The sequence below is a fragment of the Rhinoderma darwinii genome, chromosome 2 (genome assembly GCF_050947455.1).
Source record: "Rhinoderma darwinii isolate aRhiDar2 chromosome 2, aRhiDar2.hap1, whole genome shotgun sequence".
NCBI classification, from domain to species: Eukaryota; Metazoa; Chordata; class Amphibia; order Anura; family Rhinodermatidae; genus Rhinoderma; species Rhinoderma darwinii.
This window is the reverse complement of record NC_134688.1, coordinates 197127389-197136443: the sequence shown is the minus strand read 5'-3', so window position 1 is coordinate 197136443 and position 9055 is coordinate 197127389.

The following is a 9055-nucleotide window of genomic DNA, read 5'->3' as shown; positions in this document are numbered from 1 at the left end:
CCTACACAGAGGGTACGCTGCAGAATTTCTGCAATAGAAACTCTGAAACGGAATCTAGAAAAACGCAGATAAATCTGTCACAGAAATCCACAGCAAGTACTGCTTATTTGCTGTGCATATTGCTGTGGAAAAGCTGCAGCTTTTCTGCAGCTATTTTACCTGCGGAGTTAGTGTTAAACATTGATTATAGCAAATTATATGTGCACCTGCGGATTCCCAGCGGGGAAAATGCTCTATAAATCTTTTCTTTATACCTTTCCTTCCTTTTCAATCCACTTCTGGCTTTAGTTTAAAAGACTAAGCCAAAAAATGCTGGCGTTTTTTTCCTTGAATTTTAAAATTGCACAAAAAAACTCAGAGATACAATGCAGCTTTTACTTGATGTTTTGGGGTGTTTCTTTTTCTGATGGGTAAATCTTTGCTTTGTTATTAAAGGAACAGTGTCACCCAAAATTTTTTTTTTATATCAGTTTTATGTTAGGGTTTTATTAAAAACATTTATATTTATTTGTGTGTTTGTGTGTTACTTTTTTCTATTTGTACACTTCTTCTTCCCTATGGGGGCTGCCATTTTTTTTTCCATTTCTGTATGTGTCGATTAACGACACATACAGACATGGAATACGGCAGCTCCAGTCCCATAGGGAATGCGAACGGGGCCCGTTCCATCCACTATGGTGCACGCCGTGTGTGTGGGAACGGCGCATGCGCCGCTCCCACACAGTCCAATTTGAAATGCGCGCCGTCCGGCGCCATTTTCCTGTGGACCGGAAGTCGCGGCCGGACAGTAGGATTACTACTTCCGGTCGCGGCTTCCGGACTTGTGCACATGCAGCAGCGGCAGCAGACGGAGCGGACGGACCGGAGGGAGCGGCGGCGACTGGAGCAGGTAAGTGATTTCTATGTATGTTTGTGTTTCAGTGTGTGTTTACTAGTGTATGTAAACCTTCTACACTGTGTGTTAGCTCAAAAAATGGCGACACACAGTGTAGGAGGTTAGACCGTTCAAACCCCTCGTTTCTCCCGGCACTAGCCAGGATAAAGGAGGGGGGGATTCTGAGAGCTCACTAGAGCGAGGGATTTTTTCCCAATTTTGCAGCATAAAGCAATGTGGTTGCTTTACCACATGCAATGCTGCAATTTTGGGAATTGCTCCATCTAGTGACCAGTGCTGGGAAATATTATAAATTGAATCCAATTTATAATATTTCCTGACTCGTGAAAAAAATAAAAAAAATTAGAACAATGTTTAATCACCTACACACTAATTGTTTAACTAAAAAAAAAAAAACATGTTTTGCTGGCAACACATTCCCTTTAAGGTAAATAGAATTTGATTGCTGGTGACAGTATATATTTGACATTATTTTACATTATTTTTGTTAAAATGTAAAAAATCTAATGAAGTTTAGGGAACAGAAAAAAATTGAAGGTGTGCTTATATCCCAGTGCCTACAGAGTTCTGCTGCAACTTTATGATCTGCAGTCACAGTAGATTTGCACCCACCCATTTATTTCACTTTGTTAAGACATGCAGACTAACTTTTTTTTTCTGTATTGTACTTTTGGGAGCGGTGACTCCTTCATTTTTGGTCGTGTTCTCTTCCCCTAGGTCAATGCTGTTTGAAAATCGTATAGAATAAAGATCCCAATCCTTGGGTAGGTTGCAAGCTAATTTCACTTCTGCGTTTTTTTGGGAAACCGCCTCTGCAGTTTTTGATGCCTTTTTTTTTTTACCCAAAGCCAAAAGTGGAACCAACAGTAAGGAGAAGGAAAAGTCCTAACTTTATATCTCCCATTTCTTTGGAATTCACTTCTGGCTTTTGTGGGAAACCATCCTTACTGCTGTCAGCGATATAGTTTTGACCGTGTAGTTCTAGTAATACCATGACCTCCCTGGCACGGCCGGCCTTATGGGTGTGCGACCTGTGCCTGTGCTGCGCTGGCATCCTTCCCCTGCTTCTGTTTCAGAAGCGCCTTGGCTCGGCAACTCAGCAGCTGCCTTTCTGCTCGAGCCCTTCTCTCAGTGGCGTCGCTACCGCTGTAGCAGCCATGGTGGCTGCTAGCGGCGACACCAGGCTGAGGGCGCCTGTGTCGCCCTTCAGGATGAGCCCCCCCATGGCCAGCGGCTATTAGCGCCATTGTTGTAGCTTCCTGAAGGAGCGGAATCCTCGTGTGGCCGGGGATTCCGCTCCTGGATGGAGCGCTTGATGTATGTAGCACTACCTACAAGTGGGCTGTGTAGCACTACCTACAATGGGGCTGGGTGGCACTACCAACAATGGGGCTGTGTGGCACTACCTACAATGGGGCTGTGTGGCACGACCTACAAGGGGGCTGTGTGGCACGACCTACAAGGGGGCTGTGTGGCACTACCTTCAAGGGGGCTGTGTGGCACTACCTACAAGGGGGCCGTGTGGCACAGCCTACAAGAGGGCTGTGTGGCATTACCTACAAGGGGGCTGTGTGGTAGAATTTACAGGGGGCTGTGTAGCACGACCTACAATGGGGCTGTGTGGCATGACCTACCAGGTGGCTGTGTGGCAAGACCTACAAGGGGGCTGTTTGGCACAACCTACAAGGGAGCTGTGTGGCACTATCTCCAAGGGGGCTCTTGGAACTGCCTACGAGGGGGCTGTGTGACACTGCATATAAGATGGCTGTGTGGCACTGCCTACGAGGGGGCTGTGTGGCACTGGCTACGAGGGGCTGCGTGGCACTGCCTATGAGGGGGCTGTGTGGCACTGCCTACAAGGGGGCTGTTTGGCACGGCCTACATGGGGGCTTTGTGGCACTGCCTACGAGGGGGCCGTGTGGCACTGCCTATGAGAGGGCTGTGTGGCACTGCCTACGAGGGGGCTGTGTGGCACTGCCTACGAGGGGGCTGTGTGGCATTACCTACGAGGGGGCTGTGTGGCACGGCCTACATGGGGGCTGTGTTGCACTACCTACAAGGGGGCTGTCTAGCACTACCGACAAGTGGGCTGTGTAACACTACCTACAATGGGGCTGTGTGGCACTACCTACAATGGGGCTGTTGGGCACTACCTACAAGAGGGCTGTGTGGTACTACCTACAATGGGGCTGTGTGGCACTACCTTCAAGGGGGCTGTGTGGCACTACCTACAAGGGGGCTGTGTGGCACTATCTACAAGGGGGCTGTGTGGCACTACATACAAGGGGCTGTGTGGCACTACCTACAAGGTGGCTGTGTGGCACTACCTACAAGGTGGCTGTGTGGCACTAACCACAAGGGGGCTGTGTGGCACTACCTACAATGGCGCTGTGTGTCACTACCTACAAGGGGGCTGTGTAGCACTACCTAAGAGGGGCTGTGTGGCACTATCTACAGAGGGCTGTGGGGAACTATCTACAGGGGGTATTGGTGAGTGGTGGACTGATGGTTTACTGTGGTTGGGGGGGCTGATGGTAATTTTACTGGGGGGCTGATTGTCACTTTATTGGGCGGGTTGATGGTAATTTTACTGTGAGTGAGAGGCTGATGGTTATTTTACTGTGAGTGAGAGGCTGATGGTCATTTTACTGTGAGTGACGGGCTGATGGTCATTTTATTGTGAGTGGGGGCTGATTTTTTTCCAGGGGTGCCTCAAGTTGGAAAAGGTTGGGTAACCCTGTACTAGGCTTCTGGATCACGTTGGCCTACGCAAGGATCCCGTCGTCGGCATTGTGGGGCAGCTCAGTTCGTTGTGGGAACGGGACCTGCAGGAGTAAACATTTTTTGGTTTGGGGGCACTGTCTACAAGGGGGAGGTGGGGGCTGTATGGCACTGTCTACATGGGGAAGGTGGGGGGCTGTATGGCACCATCTACATGGGGGAGGTGGGGGATAATGGCACTGTCTACAGGGAGGCTGTATGGCACAATCAACAGGGGGGCACTATCTACAAGGAGCTCTGTGTGTGGCATCCAGGGAAAGGGGGCATTATACTGTGTGGAGGTCATTAAGCGCACATTATACTGTGTAGGGGCACTACAGTGGACAATATAATGCGTGTGGCACTTAGGTGCCATATTTACACAATTATAGGACAAAATACTGTGTCCTTGAAGGGGTTATAATATGTTATATTATTAAATATTATTATTATACTGTATGGGGGCACTAAAGTGGCATTATACTGTGTCGGGGCACTATATAGGGCATTATACTGTGGGGGGCATTATACTTTTTATGTGGCATTTTTTTATGATGGGGTGGGGCGCCGAAAGATAATGGAGGATGGAGGATCGAGTCTGCGGCCAGATCTGCAGAAAGCCCCCAAAGACCGTGTCAGCAGCTGGTGCCTCGGCCGTAACAGAGACCGGGAGAGGAATTCGTGGGTGCTGGCCATAGACAATAAGGAACGATGTCTTCTGTGTGGACTCGCTGGTTTGATTGTTGTAAGAGAACTCAGCCCACGGAAGCAACTGCACCCAGTCATCATGCTGCTTGGAGATGAAGTGACGTAGGTAGTTCTCCAAGTTCTCCAAGATCTGATTGATCCTCTCGACCTGACCATTGGACTGAGGATGGTAGGCTGAGGAAAAGTCCAACTTTATACCTAGGAGTCTGCAGAGGGCTCTCCAGAACTTCAAAGTGAACTGAACCCCCCGATCAGACACAATATGTTGCGGCAAGTCATGCAGGCGGAAGATGTGTTGGATGAACAGCTTGGAGCAGAATGAAGACCGGTCAGTGGGCCGTCTTTGAAAATCTATCCACCATCACGCAGACTGTACTGCATCCGGCAGAGAGAGGCAGGTCCGTAATAAAGTCCATAGCTATATGCTGCCAGAAAGCATTGGACACAGGCAATGGCTGGAGCAGACCAGCAGGTCTGGAGTGAGCGACCTTGTTGACTGCACCTACAGAACAGGAAGAAACAAAGTCCATAATGTCCTTGGGCAGTGTGGGCCACGAGAAATGTTGAGCAGTCAGATCCCGAGTTTTACGGGTCCCCGCGTGACCTGCCAGTCTAGAGGAGTGTCCCCAGCGGAGGATTCTTCCACGGTCAGCCAGGCGCACAAAAGTCCTCCCTGGAGGAATGTCCCCAACTTGCAGGGGATTGACAGAGACCATGCAAGACGGATCAATGATGTTCTGTGGAATCTCCATGGTGTCTTCTGTCTCAAAAGACCTGGAAAAGGCATCGGCCCTCACATTCTTGTCGGCTGGGCAAAAATTTAGCTGAAACTGGAACCTGGTAAAGAACAGCGACCACCTGGCCTGACGAGGGTTCAGCCGTTGGGCCGAATGGAGGTAGGTCAGATTCTTGTGGTCTGTAAAAATCAGGATGGGATGAGCTGCGCCCTCTAGTAGATGTCTCCACTCCTCCAGAGCCAATTTTATGGCCAGTAACTCTCGATCCCCAATCGAGTAGTTGCGTTCTGCGGAAGAGAAGAGCTTAGAAAAATATCCACATACCATTGACTTGTCCTTGGAGCCTCTCTGGAACAGGAGTGCACCAGCACCGACAGAGGATGCGTCCAGGTACAACGAGAACTGTAGAGAGACGTCTGGATGATGGAGGATAGAGGCTTATGTGAAGGCACTCTTCTGGATATTGAATGCGGACTCTGCCTCAGGAGTCCACACCTTGGAGTTAATGCCCTTCTTAGTGAGGTTAGAGATAGGAGAAGTCAGTGAGGAGAAGTTTGGAATAAACTGTCTGTAAAAATTGGCAAATCCCAGAAAGCTCTGTACGGCCCTCAAGCCTTGAAGACGTGGCCATTCCAGGACAGACTTTACCTTGACTTTACCTTTTTAGGATCCATCTCGAGACCTCAATTTGAGACTATATAACCCAGGAAGGGTAGAGCATCTTTTTCAAACACACACTTTTCCAACTTAGCGTACAGACGATTCTCTCTTAACCGCAGCAAAACTTGACGGACATGTCTCTGATGCGCCATAGGATCTGGAGAAAAAAATCAAGATATCATCAAGGTAAACTACTACACAAACATAGAGGAGGTCACCGAAAATGTCATTAACAAACTCCTGGAAGACCGCGGGAGCATTACACAGGCTGAAGGGCATTACTAGATATTCATAGTGTCCATCACGGGTGTTAAATGCCGTCTTCCGTTCATCACTCTGGTGAATTCGGACTAGGTTGTAAGCCCCACGCAGGTCTAGTTTGGAAAAAATCTTGGCACCACGTATACGATCAAACAGTTCTGAGATCGGTGGAAACGGATATTTATTTTTCACAGTGATCTGGTTGAGACCTCGGTAGTCAATACAAGGACGAAGAGAACCATCCTTCTTTTGGACGAAGAAGAACCCGGCTCCTGCCAGGGAGGAAGACTTGCGTATGAAGCCCCGCTCCAATGGCTAGGAAATCCTGCCAGAGACTAAGGCCCGGGGTGGCTGAGCCGGACAAATCTGTCCCAGGCAACGATTGTGACACTCGGGGCCCCACTGGAGAACCTCTCCAGAGTTCCAGTCCAGGACTGGGGCATGAAATAGGAGCCAAGGCAAGCCCAGCAACACAGGATCAACGGCTCTGGGTAGGACATAGAACGACAGCAGTGAAGAGCCCCTACTTGGAGCCTCAGTGGTTTGGTCACAGCAACAACTGGGTCTGGCAGGGGTAGACCATCCACTGAAACAATTGTCAATGGGCTCTCCATAGGGGTGGTAGGCAATTGAAGAAGGTCCACCAGGTCTCTACGGATTAAATTAGCAGCGGATCCAGAGTCCAGATACGCAGAGACCCGATGCGTTCTCTCGCCGGACACTATGGTCACAGGTAAGGACAATTTGGACGGAAGTCCTGTTTTACCCAGGGTTGTCACTCCTAGCAACCCTAGGCTTTGGGGCTTTTGGGGGCACAGGCGCACAAGATGGCCACCGAGGCCGCAATATAGACAAAGTCCTGAAGTGCATCTACGTTGTCTCTCCTGGGTGGATAGCTTACCCCGGTCCAACATCACAGACTCCTTAGGAGGATCGACATCTGAGGACAGCAGGGGTTGCTGCAAAGTAGGTACCAGACTAGGAAGGTCTCCCTCCCGACGAACCTCTTGGAGGCGTTCTTGGATCCGCATATCAATCCGGGCGGACAGAAGGATGAGTTCATCCAGGGTAGATGGCAACTCTCGAGCGGCAAGTTCGTCCTTAATTTTAGGAGACAGTCCATTCCAGAATGCAGCTACCAGGGCCTCATTGTTCCATAACAGTTCTCCCGCCAGGGTGCGGAAGTGGATGGCGTACTCACTCACAGAGGTGTCTCCTTGGCGTAGTTTAATCAAGGAAGCCGCTGCAGATGAGACCCGACCAGGCTCCTCAAATACCATACGAAAAGTCCGGAGGAAGCCTTAGAAGTCAAGGGTCTCTGGTCCTTGCCTCTCCCAGATAGGGTTCACCCATGCAAGAGCCTTGCCAGTGAGGAGAGAGATGATAAAAGCGACCCTGACACCATCAGACGAAAATGTCCTAGCATACAGGCTGAAGTGGATCTGCCACTGGTTCAAAAATCCACGACAGGAACCTGCATCTCCATCATAGCGGTCCGGAAGAGGCAAAGATAAACGTGGGTCGGCACTTCTAGGAGGTGTAGACTGAGGATCAACACTGCCAGGAGGTGTAGGAGGAGGAAAGGCAGCTCGTGCCTCCTACTGACGTGCAAGAATGTTCAACGCCTGGAGGAGTTGGTCCTGTCGAGACCCGAGCTCCTGCATATACGCTCGCATCTCCTGTGACATCGTCATAGTTTTGGATCGACCAGCAGGGTGCATGGCCTGAGCGTACTGTCACGAAGGGTCTGTGGACCCACTGGACCATACCACCTTGGCGGTAAGGCAGCTGGCCAACAGGGAGAAGGTGAATGTCTATAGTTCTATAGGTACCTGTGGCAGCTCAGACAGCAGCAGGGTAGGCTTGGCTGGGACTTGGGTAGCAGGCGGACGTCAGGCAATGTGAAGCAGGTCCGACGTGGATGCAGCACGGCACGACTTTGGCACAGCACAGTGCTAGACCAGGAAGGTATGGATTGCTAGGAACAGGAACTGGAAACAAGTATAGGTACAAGGCCAAAGGTACATTACAATGGCCCTGTCCCAGGAGGTACTTAAACTCTGTGTACTCAGCTACGGAGTGAGTCCCCGGTCACGTGATCACCGTTTTTCACCGAAGAGTATCACAGTTTGCATATTGCAATGCTGCCTGTGGCAGCATATGGCAAATAGTAACAGTCAGGGACCAATCTCATTGGTCCCTGCTGGCATGGCCACTATGATATACTTATCACAGTGATCTATGTCAGTCTTACTGTCACGTTGGGTTCGTGGAACCACTGGGCCGTACCGTCTTGGCGGTAAGGCAGCTGGCCAACAGGACGCAGGTCAAAGTCTATAGTTCGTATAGGGTACCTGTGGCAGCTCAGACAGTAGCAAGGCAGGCTTGGCAGGAACTTGGCAGCAGGTGTACGTCAGGTGTGGAGAAGCACGACAGGCGTGGACTACAGCTCAGCGCGGCACTAGATCAGGATACAAGTATAGGATACAGGAACAGGAACACTGGGAGCAGGAAACACTAGGGGGGCATATGCAAGACAGACTAGGAATACACAACAAAGCTCAGGCATGGGACGATGGGGCTGGGACCTACTTATAGCCCAAGGTTCTCTGAAGCAATTAGCTCAAATCACCAACATGCGTGCGCTCTGGCTTCTTAAGTTTGGACTGAGCTCGTGAACGCACCCTGGTGGTTACTGTGGAGCAGGATAGCCCTATGTGCAGACATCTCTTGAGAGAAGGGCGTCAACTGGATGGAAGGAGTTCGTGGTCAGCGACCACGGACATTACACCGTGTCTAGAGAGGGATGGGAGGAAGCTCTGGAATCACATATGCATGTATTTCCTTCGGTAAACAACAGATTAACCCAATTGTATATAACACATCAGTGCTATCTGACTCCTGTTAGACTTCATCGGATGGACCTCTTGTTTCATACGGAATGCCATAGATGTCATACACCGAATGCATCTAATTCGGGAATGCCCATTTATTACTTCCTTTTGGGAGAAGGTCACCTCCTTTTTGGCTAAAA